The 14,874-nt window shown below is 33.7% G+C and overlaps 2 protein-coding genes across 2 annotated transcripts in view; both read right to left on the minus strand.

Moving 5' to 3' along the window:
* LOC140050089 (short transient receptor potential channel 4-like) overlaps window positions 1-8,038 on the minus strand; it is a 66,544-nt gene extending 58,506 nt beyond the window's left edge. The window contains exon 1 of the mRNA XM_072095102.1: window positions 7,905-8,038. The gene's annotated coding sequence lies outside the window, so the exon portion shown is untranslated. The remainder of the gene's footprint in view (window positions 1-7,904) is intronic.
* Window positions 1-14,874, minus strand: part of LOC140050090 (triokinase/FMN cyclase-like) — a 51,085-nt gene that overhangs the window by 2,436 nt on the left and 33,775 nt on the right. The window lies entirely within an intron of this gene.

Consider the following 14,874-nt stretch of genomic DNA (forward strand, 5'->3'; position numbering starts at 1 on the left):
TAAATGTTTTCTGTCTAAAAGGCTGCTGCTGTAACATTTTTTTTATTACAAAATAATTTGAAACTAGAATACTCTACATCTCTAAGTACAACAAGTTTTTCTTTGTCTATAGGCCTAAGGCTTCTAGTCTATTGTATTTAAAAACGTCACGTTTTGGTTAGTACAAAGAATGCTCAACTACTCTGAAAAAATATTGAATACTGTATTTGTTTGTTATAGTCTAGGTTCTTTTGACTTAATATTTTGGCACATATGGCGTTTCATACGTATAATACTTTTAGCTCAACACAGACAACCGAAACGCCGACTGGCTATTTAATCTATCATTGGAAATATAATTATTGTGTTCGTAGGCCTACTGGTACTGGGAATTAAATAAGGCCATATATACGGCTGCAGTCGCGTGCGCAATCCGAGTTAGTGTTTACCGACCAACCGACCGACATAGTAAGCTGTAGAGTCGCGTTTGCCTGTGACTAAAAACACGTGATGGATGGGAAGTGATTCAAACTTTTAAAAGAGTTTTAGATTTAAATTGTGAAATCGAAAAGTAAATTCCGATCCAAGTTTTTTTTATTATTTGGGTTAAAATGAATTGTGTGAATATAAATCACATGAAGACATTCCGTTGCAAGAACAAATTCTGCTTTACTCTCCTGCGCGTGCCGTGATGTCTCCATGGTGATTCGGTTCGTCTGCTTCTACATATTTGTGATTAACGGATGCCTCATCAAATTATAAACAAAATTATTTAATTTGTAATCACTAGCGTGATAATCTAAGTAACTAATTCACTCGAAATTGTATTTAATTTAATAAGATTAGATTATGATTTTACAGGCTATTAATTCTGATTTTGACTTCAGATACGTCTTCGTGTACAAAAAAACATAGTATACGAATCAGAAAATACTTCGTACAGTATTAATTGCCAATTAATGTCGGCATACATTTCTCTATACCTCCATGTTTCAACATAAAGATTGATAGTAATGAGACACTGATAGTTTCATGACATAAATGACACAGTTTATCAGCACTCAGGGACTAAGGGAACGGTTTATTTAGCCAGAAAGAGACAGACAGCATTAAAACGATATTTAACAATTATAGTCAATGTCCGAGCGGTTATGTCGTTTACGGAAGTATAAACGGGCCTTTATGCTGCATGTTAAGCGTGGTTCCCACTAGTGACGCAACGTAACGCAACGCTACGACGTATTGACGCAAAATTCTGTATAGCGTAATCACAAGTGGGAACCGACGACGCAACAGTGCTGCAAACATCGCAGGTTTGATTTCACGCACGCGGGGGCAAACACAACTATTGGAAGAGCATTTTCTTACGCTGCGCCGGTTGCGTTACGTTGTGTCCTAGTGGGAACCACGCTTTAGTTGAATCAAAATACAGTATATACTACATAAATGCATTGCATTTATATAACCAGTTAAAAAAATCAATTAACTTTGTTTGTTTACATAATATTCATATTCAATATTAAGCAAGTTCGGATTAGGCTCAACAAACAAAAGGGGGTAATTAAATTAAATAATATATACCAGCAGATTATTGAAGGGGAGAGTGTAAGTCAACTCTTCTCTGACATTCTGACAATATTTCAGACGTTCTCCATCGATCGCATATTTTTAATAACGACTATGTTAGAAATGATTGATATACAATTCAGATAATTTCGATCGAAGTTTTAATAAGGGCTTGTTATGCAGACTCGTTTTGATATTGGTATCACCATAGAAAGTAGTAACAGACAATTAACAGCATACAATCTGGACCGGCTGTGCTAGGGCGGTTTCCATACCGTGACCATATTTTATAGTATAGTGTTATCACAATGATATATTATCCCCGTATACTGTCAATGTATAGCGCACGTATGGGTAATATTAATTAAGTTTTTAATATAAATTGATGCATCCAATGGAACCACTGGAATAGATTGTCTGAATATAAAGAGAGACACTGGTAAGCCAAATCCTCAATCCATACCATTCAACAACAATGCATTCATGTAAAAAATCAACGTAAACCTACATCATTTACCGTCTAGCCACACCATTTGTTATCATTTCATTCAATTCATTTTCAAGTAAAACCATTCATTGTCAAGCCATTTGACGGACTTGGCTTGTCATATACTAACTCAGGCCCTGTTTTCAATGGCCCGATAGTCCATATCTCCGATTGTATGACAATTGTCGACTGGGTACAAATAATAGACCTATTTCCCTGTACAAATGAATTACTCTATGCCGTAACGGTTGCCGTACCTGATTAACCGCGTTTTGTTCCAATTTCGTCCGCAGAAAAACTGCGTGGGTAAGGTACATGTTTCTGGATGGTAGGCCACTGAATGATTTCGTTCTGTCGGTTAAATAGTGACGTTTGTCATTCTTAATTTCAGCTCAGAATCAATATGTTTTAAATGTTAATTATACTATTAAATGAAATCACAGGTCACAAACTTTTGATAATTGTAACCAAGGAGTCTAATTCTAATTACTTGAATAATTAGCGAAATAATTTGTACGGAATACAATTTGACATGAATATTTCCAATGCCAGTTCTTATTGTTTGCCACACATATACAAATACAGAACATGTATTGAAGAGAGATGATGAACATTTGAATTAAGCTTTGTCTACACTATCAAACTTTATATGACAAAAATGTGATGTGCCCATATATTGACATGATGATGTCATATCACTACCATATTTAAGCATATCACTACCATATTTGGGAACATAACACTTTTTTGTCAAACTAGTTTGATAGCGTAGACAGCATTAGGCTTTCCGCTTACCGTTATCGCTCATCTGTGTAAATTTGCCTTAATACAAGAAATAGACCTAATAAACTGCAAACAAATAAGTGTTATATTAAAAATAAGAAGTAAAAAAAGAACCGAATGATTGATTTAAATAGAATGTTGCGTCTATGAAAGACTATAACTCGTTTCACACAGCAAAGACCTGATTGTCTGAAAGAGTCTGATTGTCTTGTTCTGTCAACCAATCGTAATGCTTTTATCATAAACATCACTAAATGATGAAATACAGTAATTGAAGATCTAGAGATACAACCGATTACTATCTGTACAGATGCTACAATATTAAGCTATGAATATGACATTGAATTTAACTAAAGCATGTTACGTCACAACAGCCGTAGAACGTTTTCACGATGATTCAAATTGGGAGTTTCATAATTGATTCATTGTCACGTGTCGATTTTATAGGTCTAAAGTCCTTATTTCTGTGAAATTCATTTTATAATAGAACGGTCCGAATATTATGTAAGACTTAATTTTACACAAAGGAAAAACTGTGTTATGAATATCTTTTGGATTATATTAGAATAACACGCTATTGTCCATAAAAACATAAGGAAAATCCGTACATTTTATTATTCAATGTTGAAGTACTTTCATATATTGGTAAAGTATTTCTAGACTGGATTTTGTCAATCCTTTTGCATAAGTTAATATAAGAAGAACTTAAGTGGAAACTGAGGCTTCTGATATCAAAAGGAATTGACTTTTTCATCAACACAATTTAATTTAAATAGAATATCCCCCTTCCCCCATCTCCCTAAAATATCACCCATGCTCTGTAACTAACACATATACTCGTTCACATCCCTCTTAACGCTTTGTTACTTTGACGCACCGCAACGACGTAGGCGCAACGTAAGTTAGTTGACCAATCACAACCGTCGTGATCGTATAGGCCACACTGAAAATACGTGTTAAACGTAGCCGGTAGATTTGGATAATGTTACGTAATGCCGGCTCATACAAAAACGTTATAAGCATATTTTATTACATTGGAGTATCAAATACCATATTTGATATTTAAAGATACCCTTAAAACGTACAATCAGAAACTTAACCCATGAGAACATTACTTACAGTCAAAGAGTAATGAACCAGAAATAAAAATAACCAACCATAGACATTTTATATCTGTATGAACCAACTAATCTGGCATTATACTAATTCTCTGGACTTCATATATTATGTAAAACTAAACAGCTAAATTCATTAAAATAACGTATCAAGCGCTATTAACAAAAAGATGTTGTTTGACCTCTGAACCTAACAAATTAAGAATCTATCAAACTTTCTGCTAATTTGTACCAGGGAGTTGTTATTAATTATTAATTAATTATTATTAATAACAACTCCCTGTTTGTACGACGTAGGCGCAACGCAAGCCAGTTTTGACCAATCACAAGCGAAACTTTGGATGATACATCGCGTCGTGATTGGTCAAATTACTAGTGGTGCGCGTATATCCTTGCGTTGCGTCCAAATGGGAACCGGAAGTTTTAAAACCTGAAGTTATTAATAAGTTAATAATTTGTGCTAATAACAACAAGTACCCACATGACAACTCCAACAAGGGAAATAACCATGAAATGAATGCATAAAGCATCATCGACATTATACGGTTGTCTCGTATTAGATTACACTAACGTATTTTACTGGGGATTTGTAATTAAACATTACATTTGGGACTTCACTAAGTTATTACTGAACTGGTTACCCAAAGTGCCCATATGAAAGGTATAAGATAAACATGAAACACACTAATGACAAATAACAAAACAGTCTCCGTAATAGTATGCATTAAGTATGATACGCGGCATATTTTATACTTTAGCTAATTATCTTGAATGTTAAATTCATTCTACAAATTAGGTTATTTAAATAATAGGTCCAGAGGAACAGGAATAAGCGAATGAAGGGGATTGAGAAGCTGAGGGCTTGTATTTAGAGGAGCCGTTCTTTGTTGGTTGTTGGTTGGTACGGGCAAATACGGACCACACTCGAGAGGTGCGGTGGGGGGGGGGGGGGGGGGGTTGTAGGTTGGGGCGGTGTCCCTGGATCGATTATCGGTGAATGAAGGACTTGGAACTAGACCGCCAAATGAAATAAAAGAGTTTAGTTTGACCTAGGCCTATTCAAAACGAAATCACTAGCTATAAAACATAATAAGTCATGGTCAATTAACCGTACAGAATATCTGTCAGATTACTTGCTGGTAGCTTTAATAACAAAATTAATATATTTATTTCTTCTTCCGGGTGAAATTTCAACAACGATGCATAGAAATTGCGTAAATATAAGTCTACCTAAATTTACCAAATATTTATGGTTGCAATAACAAAATACATCGCAACGCAACTACGTACAAACGGAATTAATTTGGCCACAGGTGACAATTTGGATTACATTAACTTTTGCACGCACGTGGCCTACAAAACGCGCGTAAAAATCTGATGAGCTTTAAAGGAATTTTGACACCGAACATAATTCCCGAATTTGCATGTATAGATGTAAATCTATAGATGCAAATCTATACACAAATATAATTGGATATAATTCGATAATTATAGGCATAATAACTGTTTTTTGATATGATGTTTTTTCTATTCTTCATACTAACCTAATCTTCTGCGTGACGACTATCATATTTATGGCGCGTGCCTCTTTTCTAGTCAATTGCACTAAAGGAGTCGTCATATAAACTCAGTGTTTAGATAATCGTGTTTTATGTATACACAAAGCACATTGTATCTACTCGAAATGAGATATCTAGAGAAGATATTACCCACAGAGCAAATATACAAGACATTATACTTAGGCCCACTGAATAATTAAAAGAACAGTAATTACGATGCGTTATGTTTATCGTTATTTCTTTTGTGATTTTCTAAGAACATTACACCAAACAACGTTTAACTCTGTAGGCCTAACCTCACATAGATGTTAGCAAATTATTGATATAATAATATAAACACACCGAGAATTAGGCCTACACTTTTGACTAGGATTTCTAAATAAAATCGATCACCTTTACGATGGTGATTTCTAGTAAATTCGACACAAATCCGTATATCCATCTTGAAAATAATAAATAATACAGAGAATCCCTCATTAGCAACATTTTTTGGAACACCCATATTAAGTGGACACCCCTATTAAGGGCACAATTTCGTGTTTTTTTCATTGTTTACCACACCATAACGACCAACTCCTATTCACACTCCTCACACACACACACACACACACACTTATTAAGGGACACTTTGTTGGGGCCCTGAAGGATGTCCCCTTAATAAGGATTCACAATAATGAAATAACAAAATAGCTCCAGTTTGGTATTTCTTTCTTCGGTCCAGAGGGAAGAGTAAAATTACAATTATAATTTTAAGGCCATTTTACACAGACGAGCGGTAACAGAGCTTGTCCCAGGTAGAATCTGTACCTATCCTGAGCGGAAGCCTTCAGTCCGCTCCTCATTGTGTGTAATTGGTCATAAGGAATAACACAGATTCTAGATTTATATTTACCGTTACCGCTCATCTGTGTAAATTGGCCTTTGCTCCCATCATAACCCCTCTAGTCTAGTTACTTTCCTTGAGTGTGTTGTCTTTCTTGGTTTGACATATTTTTTAGCCGATATGATGAATTTCCTACCGTTTAATAAATTATAATAATTTTATAAAACAGCCTTAAAAGACATACTAATGGTCCTAATAATCATTCTGTCATTATTATTTAAAGGAATCGGTGGTAAATGCCGAACGAATACGTCTTAGAAAATAAAGCAGTTATTAATGAATGTTTGACATTATCCGAAATTACCATTACAAAAAATCATTAGTTTAAAAGCTTTTATCTGGCTTACTGACTTGAAAGGCGCCTGCTGATCACATTTCTTGTAGGAAAATTCCGAAATTGTTTCATTATTGGGAAATAGTTTTTGTTTGTTTTTCTATGTGATTTGCTTTGTGTTTATTTGATTAAGACTGTATTGCTTATAATTTCATAATAGATTAGTTTTTTTAGATGATGTTTCCCCAGAATGTCGCAATTTGTTATCAGAATGTCACAATTTTAGCAGAATGTCACAATTTTAACAGAATGTAACAATTTTGGCAGAATGTCACAATTTTAGCAGAATGTCACAATTTTAACAGAACAATATACATAGTTTTTCCATAATTAACCTTCTTCACATTTTACTAAAGAACAATCCCACAAATAAGTTGAGACGACTAAAAAAAGTGTTTAAAGATGGAAGTTCACAAGATTTGACTAAACCAGGAAAGAGTGTAATTTCACTTTTCCCTGGACTAACGTTTTTACCTTTTAAACACAATTTTTTTTTAAAGAAAAACATAAATCAAAAGAAACTCGTAATTTACATAGGAATACTCACAAGAGTCATGTGTGATGTGCCCAAATATGGTAGTGATATGACCAAATATGGTAGTAATATGACATCATCATGTCCATATATGGCGGGCATATCGCATTGTTTTGTCACATACTGTAAAGTTTAAAGTGTAGACAAGGCTTTAGGCCTATTAGGGATATTTAACAATGTTCCCTCTTTTTTATAATTGTCTTAAAAGACGTCGGGGTGGAAATGTCATTGTATGTTTGCAAATAATGGGGATTTTAAACATATTAACATAAGACAGTGTAGGCCTAATAATAACGTGTTAAAAATGTAGGTTTTCACCAAACATATAAAACGAAATTGAGCTGATATTCATACTCACTTTAACACGTGGAGTATGCCTAAATATAACAATACTCTACTATACCAGTAGTAAGATGAACTTGTCGTTCAAAGTTGCAGGCGCCAATATATGGAATAACCTACCAACTGAAATTAAATATTCCCCAACAATTGCTTCATTCAAAGCTAGATATTGATCTCAATTTTTTCCTAATTTTGTTTGTATTCAAGACAGGACCACATTGCACACCAGGTTTTCCTTTACCTGATCGTATAATCCTGTATAAATATGTTGTTAAATAAACAAATTAAATAAATAAATAAATGAAATGAATCTGTACTAACCTTTAGTGAAAATAAATGCTGACTGTATTTAGATTGTGTATCACTTACAAAAGTCGACAACGCGTAATTTCCAAAAACAAAATCATCTTTCAGTATAGATAATCACAAATAATGTGTTTTTTTAATTTCAAGAAAGTATTAATCCGTTAGTATTAATTATGAAGTCTTGCTATCAACGAACACAGTCCTCATTATGTTTTCATTTTGGATTTAGTGAAAATTACACCTGTTTTGAAAAAACAGACAATTGAAAATATCGATGAAATTTTGATGTTAGTTATGACGGTTTCTTGAAAGAAAACGAGAACAAATCTTGATATAGGTCTACTGGTTTCCAAACCATAATTAAGTATCAAATTAAAAAATCAGTTGGTGATTTCGCCCTGAACATGTAAAAACTGCAGGCATGCTTCTTCTTGTTCACCAACACCACACAATTACATGATTCGATGATGATCTTTCTAGGACAGATTTTTAGGTAAGCGCATGCTCGTTAAGTGCAGGGCGATAACAATACACTACAAGATTAATATGCAGTGTAGTCAGAGTTAACTGAAGGCTAGTTTATCAATATGTACATTTTTTATCGTGCTGTGCAACGGATACCTCGTTCAAATGTTTTGTTATCTCCAGCCATAGTTGCTACAAATCAATTCATTAAAAGCGGATTCGATGTCTATGAATATTTATGAAAAGAAAATATAACAAAAAAATACCCCCATTATAAATTTGATCTATTAAATCCGTATTGCATAGGGGCGTAATGGTACAGTGCTGGTATAATGTTTACATAATGACTAAACCAAAACCGGAATTATATATTATTAGTGAGAAATTAATGGAATTACAGACTGATTTATAAATAGGCATTTAGTAGGCCTATATTACGTAAATCCGACAAAGCGTTTAAACTTGAATCATCATAGTAAGAAAGAAAAATAGAACAGATAATATCAAAATTGATTGTATATCAAACAAAGACAAGAATTATAAGGAAGAATAAAAGAAAATAGAAAACTCGAAATATTAATGGGTAGCTCCGTGTTCAAAATTGTAAACTCAGAATTGAATTGACCCATAATCGTCCAATCAAATGACTGGAATTTATTTAGGTGTTATATAATACTGAATAGGCATACTCAATGCAACAGTATACGTATGTGCGTACAATTCCCCATCGAAGTGCAGAATAAAAATAAGAGGGAAACACAAACCGTTCACATCGACCGACTCTTGGAAATATTATACAATATGCCTATTTATTATATATATTAAATTTCAAATTTTATTCCAAGTTGATATCTGTTATTAAAGATATCTTTACATACTAGCAGAAGTCATAACACAATCAGAAATCTTGACGAATTATTGGTTTCTTATTTTCACTAATTAATCAGATAAAATCATGAGTATTTAAGGTATATTCATTTATTAACCGGGTTTCTCAAAACTCATTGAATACCTATAGAATCTAATTTAAATTATGAATCGACAATTATAAAATTATGAGTATTGAAGTCTGCCAAGCCCGTCCTTAATTGGGTAAACAAATACATATGATATCACGGTGCATTTCTGAATATCATATTTCTTCACTTTTTGGTATTTTATCGATTCGATATACTGTACGCACTCAATACAAACGTGAAATTGACATAACCACATCCCCACAGCAGGCCAGTGTCTCCTTATACCACTCAGGCCTACTCGGTAAATAATTCATTAACGGGTGATATTCGTAAAATGGTGAAGGTTGAGAATCATTATGTCTTAATTGAAGTGAGTATAAGTGAATTTGCCAAGCAACCATCAAGTATATTCATCCGCCCCCGAATATAAACCACGTTATTATCTATGGTGGGCCAAAGTGTCATTTAATGAGAAAATATCTAAATAAGGCTATTATCTTTGTGTAATTAACATTGCGGACCATAAGTCATTAAAAAGTTGTTTATATAGAAAATATTTTAATATAGAAATACACAGAAATTCGTTTTATTAAAATTTGACCTGCAAACAGGATTTTAAAAGGGAATTTTCAGTAGTATTGATATCGTAGAATGTTATAGTGGATACCGATGGCGTGTGCGGGGGTGGGGGAGTGGTGGACCCCACTCAATTTCGGTATGATAATACAATGCAAAAACAGTTTACTTTCCGCACTTAATTTCACAATTTTCCCTACTCTAAATTCAAAATCCTGGATCCAATCCGCCATTAAATGCATAGTGCAATATAGTATACTATAGCCGGAGCATAATAAACACCAGACATTGGAGACGGAAGGGTTCGCGGGTAATGTTTACATAATCCCTATACATAAGCCCCAGCCGCGCAACTGATTGATATCAAACTTTATAAATTGAAACTTGCCGGTTTGTACAGAACGTTGATGTATACTAAAGGGACAATAATGCCGTCCTATTACTTTAATTATGCAGTAGTTCGGCTTTCCATACTTATCGCACGCATGGTTTTCCAGACCTCGCCTATAGTGTCTAAATATCATTAAGTAAAGTAGATACCAAGCCTAAACGAGTGTGCATCATTACAGTAGGTATTTATCCAAGGATAGTATACTCCTTTTAAGCCTAATCGTGTTGTTATTATGGTTAATTATCAATTGAAATTGAAAAGCGAACAACAATACTGACTAATGGACTTATATTTCCGTCTTCTAATTTCATTTTTATTAAGGTAGGCCTAATGACGTAAGCCTAAAATATTGTTTTAATAATTACGCCTTAGTGTCGTATCATGTTTGGAGTGGGGTGAAGGAAATCATTTAACACCATGCTCTCCAGAATCTGTGAGTTAGTCTAATAGTAACAGAAATATAACATGTTTACTGAATTTATCATTTCACTGCTGTCCGTCTGTTAAAATCCAATAAATTACCCATAATGCAACACGACATCCTTTAAAGCAGGTGAAACGTCGCTGATTGTTGTTTTTAACTCCTTATCAATGATCAATATTTATAACACGGTAACATATGAAAGGGGAATGCAATACTAGGGCGTGGTCGCATGAACGGGCGTGGTCGTCGTCTGCCGTTTTGTTGTTAATGTGTCACACCACCTGTGCGCATCATCAAGATCCTACTGCGCAACAGCAGTTATTGATCACCATAGAATCTATCATTGATCATCGAATTTCGATTCGATATACTTTGCACACAATCTATTTTCAATACTGTAGTATAGGATTAATATCAGGAGTGTTTATTTATATATTATAAGAGATATTTAGTGTAATAATAATAGTTGTTGGTACAGTACTATCCGTAGTAGGCCTATATTGAAATTTTGTTTTAGTGTACACGTACGTACGACGAACTTAAGCTAAATTTTTAGATCCGGAACTGTTTTATTATTGCATAATATTTATAGTATAATTAATGCATAATTAATGCATCTCCTGGAAGTGAAATGTTTACAAAAAAACAATGTTTTACGACGTGTACATCCTTGTGTATTGATTGGGTGAGTGACTTTTATCTCCATGGAAATGGAGTAAACATTATGATTGTTGTTAATCACTGTAATGCCATAATATACATCGATCCAACTGATTATTTACGGTTGCTATGGCAAAGCATTCTAGAAAATTCATCCTCGACATTTGCCAACGAGTTAATAGTTGTGTCTTCTATATAATTGGATCATTTTGATTAATAATTATACTGTCTTCCGTCATCTAATTAAATCGACTAATTATAAATCTGAGAAATGACTATTGTAGGAAAAATCCCTTGTGGTTCGTCAGATTAGTTGCGTTGCGCTTACCGCCTTGCGTTGCATTCTACTATGAACCAGGCTTTAATGGTAGGCCTATATAGTCAAAGAAGAGTAGAGACCTATCTCAGGCCAGCTAGTAGACTTTCCCCAAGTTAGTAGTTTATTATCTTTGTAGTAATAATATTAGTAAAGTAGTAGTAAAAATTATATTTTTATGTTAATCCACCAAGTCGGCATTTCGATTTGCTTTATTATACGTATGAAACGCCAAATGTGCAAAAATGTTTACCTTTACTAATGACGGTCTAGAGCCTAGACTAGCCAGCTGCTGACGATTCCTGCATCATCCCTATGAAAGTAGGCTAATATTCGGCTTTGATAATATTGGATACTACTATAGTATAGGCCTAGCGTATCATTGTATTAACAGCTGTCAAGAAGCAGACCGTTGTTGCCTCATGGGGCAATAAGAATTTGATCTAAAATATCATAAAATGATAATAAAATGTACTAAAATAGTTCCTATGAACAATCTTTAACCCCGTAAAAGATATGTATCGAAAGCATAATACCTCTCTTAAGCCGATTTCCCGCTAGGCAAATTTGTTCGCGCGAATCGAAAGTGTCAGCTTATACGCTTGCGTATAAAGGGGTTTGGAAGCTGGAAACATGATGCATGCGTATAAGCTGACGCCTTCGATTCGCCTTGTGGAAAATCGGCTTTAAAATTGTATTAATTATGGGGTTTTTATAACAAAACCTGTAGCGTTATTGATCTCAAATATATAGATTACGTTTGTCTATTTGGAAATTTCAACCAAAGGGCAGTAAATGGAATACCAGTGAGTCAGTAGGTCTATGTCCAAATTGATGAGAATTAAGCATTAAGTGTTCATTGTTCACTAATACAGATGTACACATTAAATTTATCTAACCTATTTTTTCCTATATATAACTAGTAAACAAAAACAATAAGAGCCTATAGTGTTTATTGTGTCATATCGCTGTCAAGGTAATAGTAAAGGTAACTTATTAAAATGAAGAATCAATACCCGAGGGGACACCAAAATTGGTAACTGAACACTTATATTCGTTATTGCTAATGATGCCTAATATATTATACCAGCACACTAGGGAAATATAAAAAATACAAACCACGCTTGAAGATTTCATATTAAAATTGATGACAAAAAAATGTTTGAATTATTCGATATAAACTGGGTTTATATTTCACGTGACGACCTAGCTAGATCTACCGTACATGTTCTAAATAACAATATAGGCCTAAATACTAATAGAAATATGTACTCCTATTATTATGTTAATGCCTTATATGGATTACAACTAAGCCTGCACTGCATACAGTTAACAAGATTTCTCGATTTCAAACATGCGAACTTGAGGAAAAACTGAACTATGTGAGCTCTACAGTATTTGATGACTGTGCATATAATGGGCTATGATTGGTCAGTAAAATACCAGGGCAATTACACGAACATGCGCAATAACAACTCAAGCATCTTGGAACAAACAAAAAACGAAAAGAAAGGCCTCTCCACAAAATTGTCTTCACACTACAAGCAAAATTCTGATTCTCATTTTAAGAAAAAAAACTTTTCTTAAAACAACAAAAGACTTGTCCGTATTTCAATATACGTTTTTGCTTACCAAGAATCGCAAAATTCTTACCAAGAATCGCAAAATTCTTACCAGGAATCGCAAAAAGTCTTACCAAGAAAATAATTCTTACTAAGGAAAATAAATTCTCAAAAAATTTATTCTTACCAATTACGCAAACGTGTTTACTTGTTGCAGTGTCACGTGTAGATTGTACTAAATATATTGTATTTGATAATATGGAAAATTTATGTTGTTTAAACTTAATTTGAAATAATCGTAGACCTATTGATTGTCTCCTATGTCAATCCACGCTTCGTAATCTGATTGACATTATGCCGAATGATGAGAGCATTAATAAAAATGTTATTATTCACGAAAGCAAGATCCTTCTCAAATTGTAATTATAACTTTAGTAATAAGTCGGTAAGTAAGGCATAATTATTCTGACCAAGATTTTCAAGAGAAAAACAAATAAAAAAGTTGAAGCTGCAAATCAAATACGTTTTGAGTATGTACGGGTCGATGTACGGTGGCCTCTTTGTTTCACCTTGTCTGGCAGCCCACACTATACTTAAATAAATGACAATAACCTAGGTACAATACTGACAATACTTTGAAATATATTACTTATGGTAATCTAGGTTTATTAAGTTTATTTTTACGGACTATTTCCATGAATATCATGCCTTATGTGGAGAAACAAGAGCACTTCTGACTAGTGTTTACACTCTGTCGCCACTCTCAATTATACAAGACATCCAATGCGTTTAATGTTTTGCTACATTATTCAGTATCAAATCAGTCATTGTAAACGCCATTATTGTATGTAAACTAAACTTCCCCCAAGTCTCTATTGTCTACTTTTTTAAACTGCTATGTTAATATTATTTTACTATGTGTGCGCCACTAATAAATTCAGCGTTTTTTAGTCTTCCGACGCAAGTAGTATATGAAACGCCATGTATGCCAAAATGTCCATGTTCACACCAGGCAATCTAAATTGGCTTGGTTCACAACCAATTCCACAATGCTATCGTTGTTAGATCGACATAATTGCATTAAAATCGTGTTTTGAATAGCGAGTCGTTAGTAAAATACGGGAAATGACTATTGATTCGTATTCTGAAATGGATGTCACGATGAATAGAAACACATTGAGTCATAAGTGTAAGTAGTGTTGAAATATAATATATGCTAAAACAAAATAATGGTCAGCATTTTCTATTCCATATTGGTGTCTTTTATTCATGCACAAAAAAATCAATAATACAATAAAAATACAGAAGCAGCAGAATGTTGTCGTCTTTCTATATTTTTTTATTGAGGTAATATTGTAGAATAAATAATCAGGTTTACACGTATTGTTACCGCAGGTCTGGTTTCGACCAGAGAGATGGTAAACAACACATATAGGCCTACAACAACTCCGCGATTGTAGGCCTTCTTCCTCTTCTGTCGCTTATGTCCTTCCACGCACATCAGACCTCACTCTTCCCACAGCAGTATCACAATTTGATGTAGGCCAAAATGTACAATTAATTTTGAAATTGAAGTACTGTAACAAATAGATTGCTAAAAATAGGCCTATATGAGTTTAAAAAAATACAAAA

This window comes from Antedon mediterranea, chromosome 5 (genome assembly GCF_964355755.1).
Source record: "Antedon mediterranea chromosome 5, ecAntMedi1.1, whole genome shotgun sequence".
Lineage (NCBI taxonomy): Eukaryota > Metazoa > Echinodermata > Crinoidea > Comatulida > Antedonidae > Antedon > Antedon mediterranea.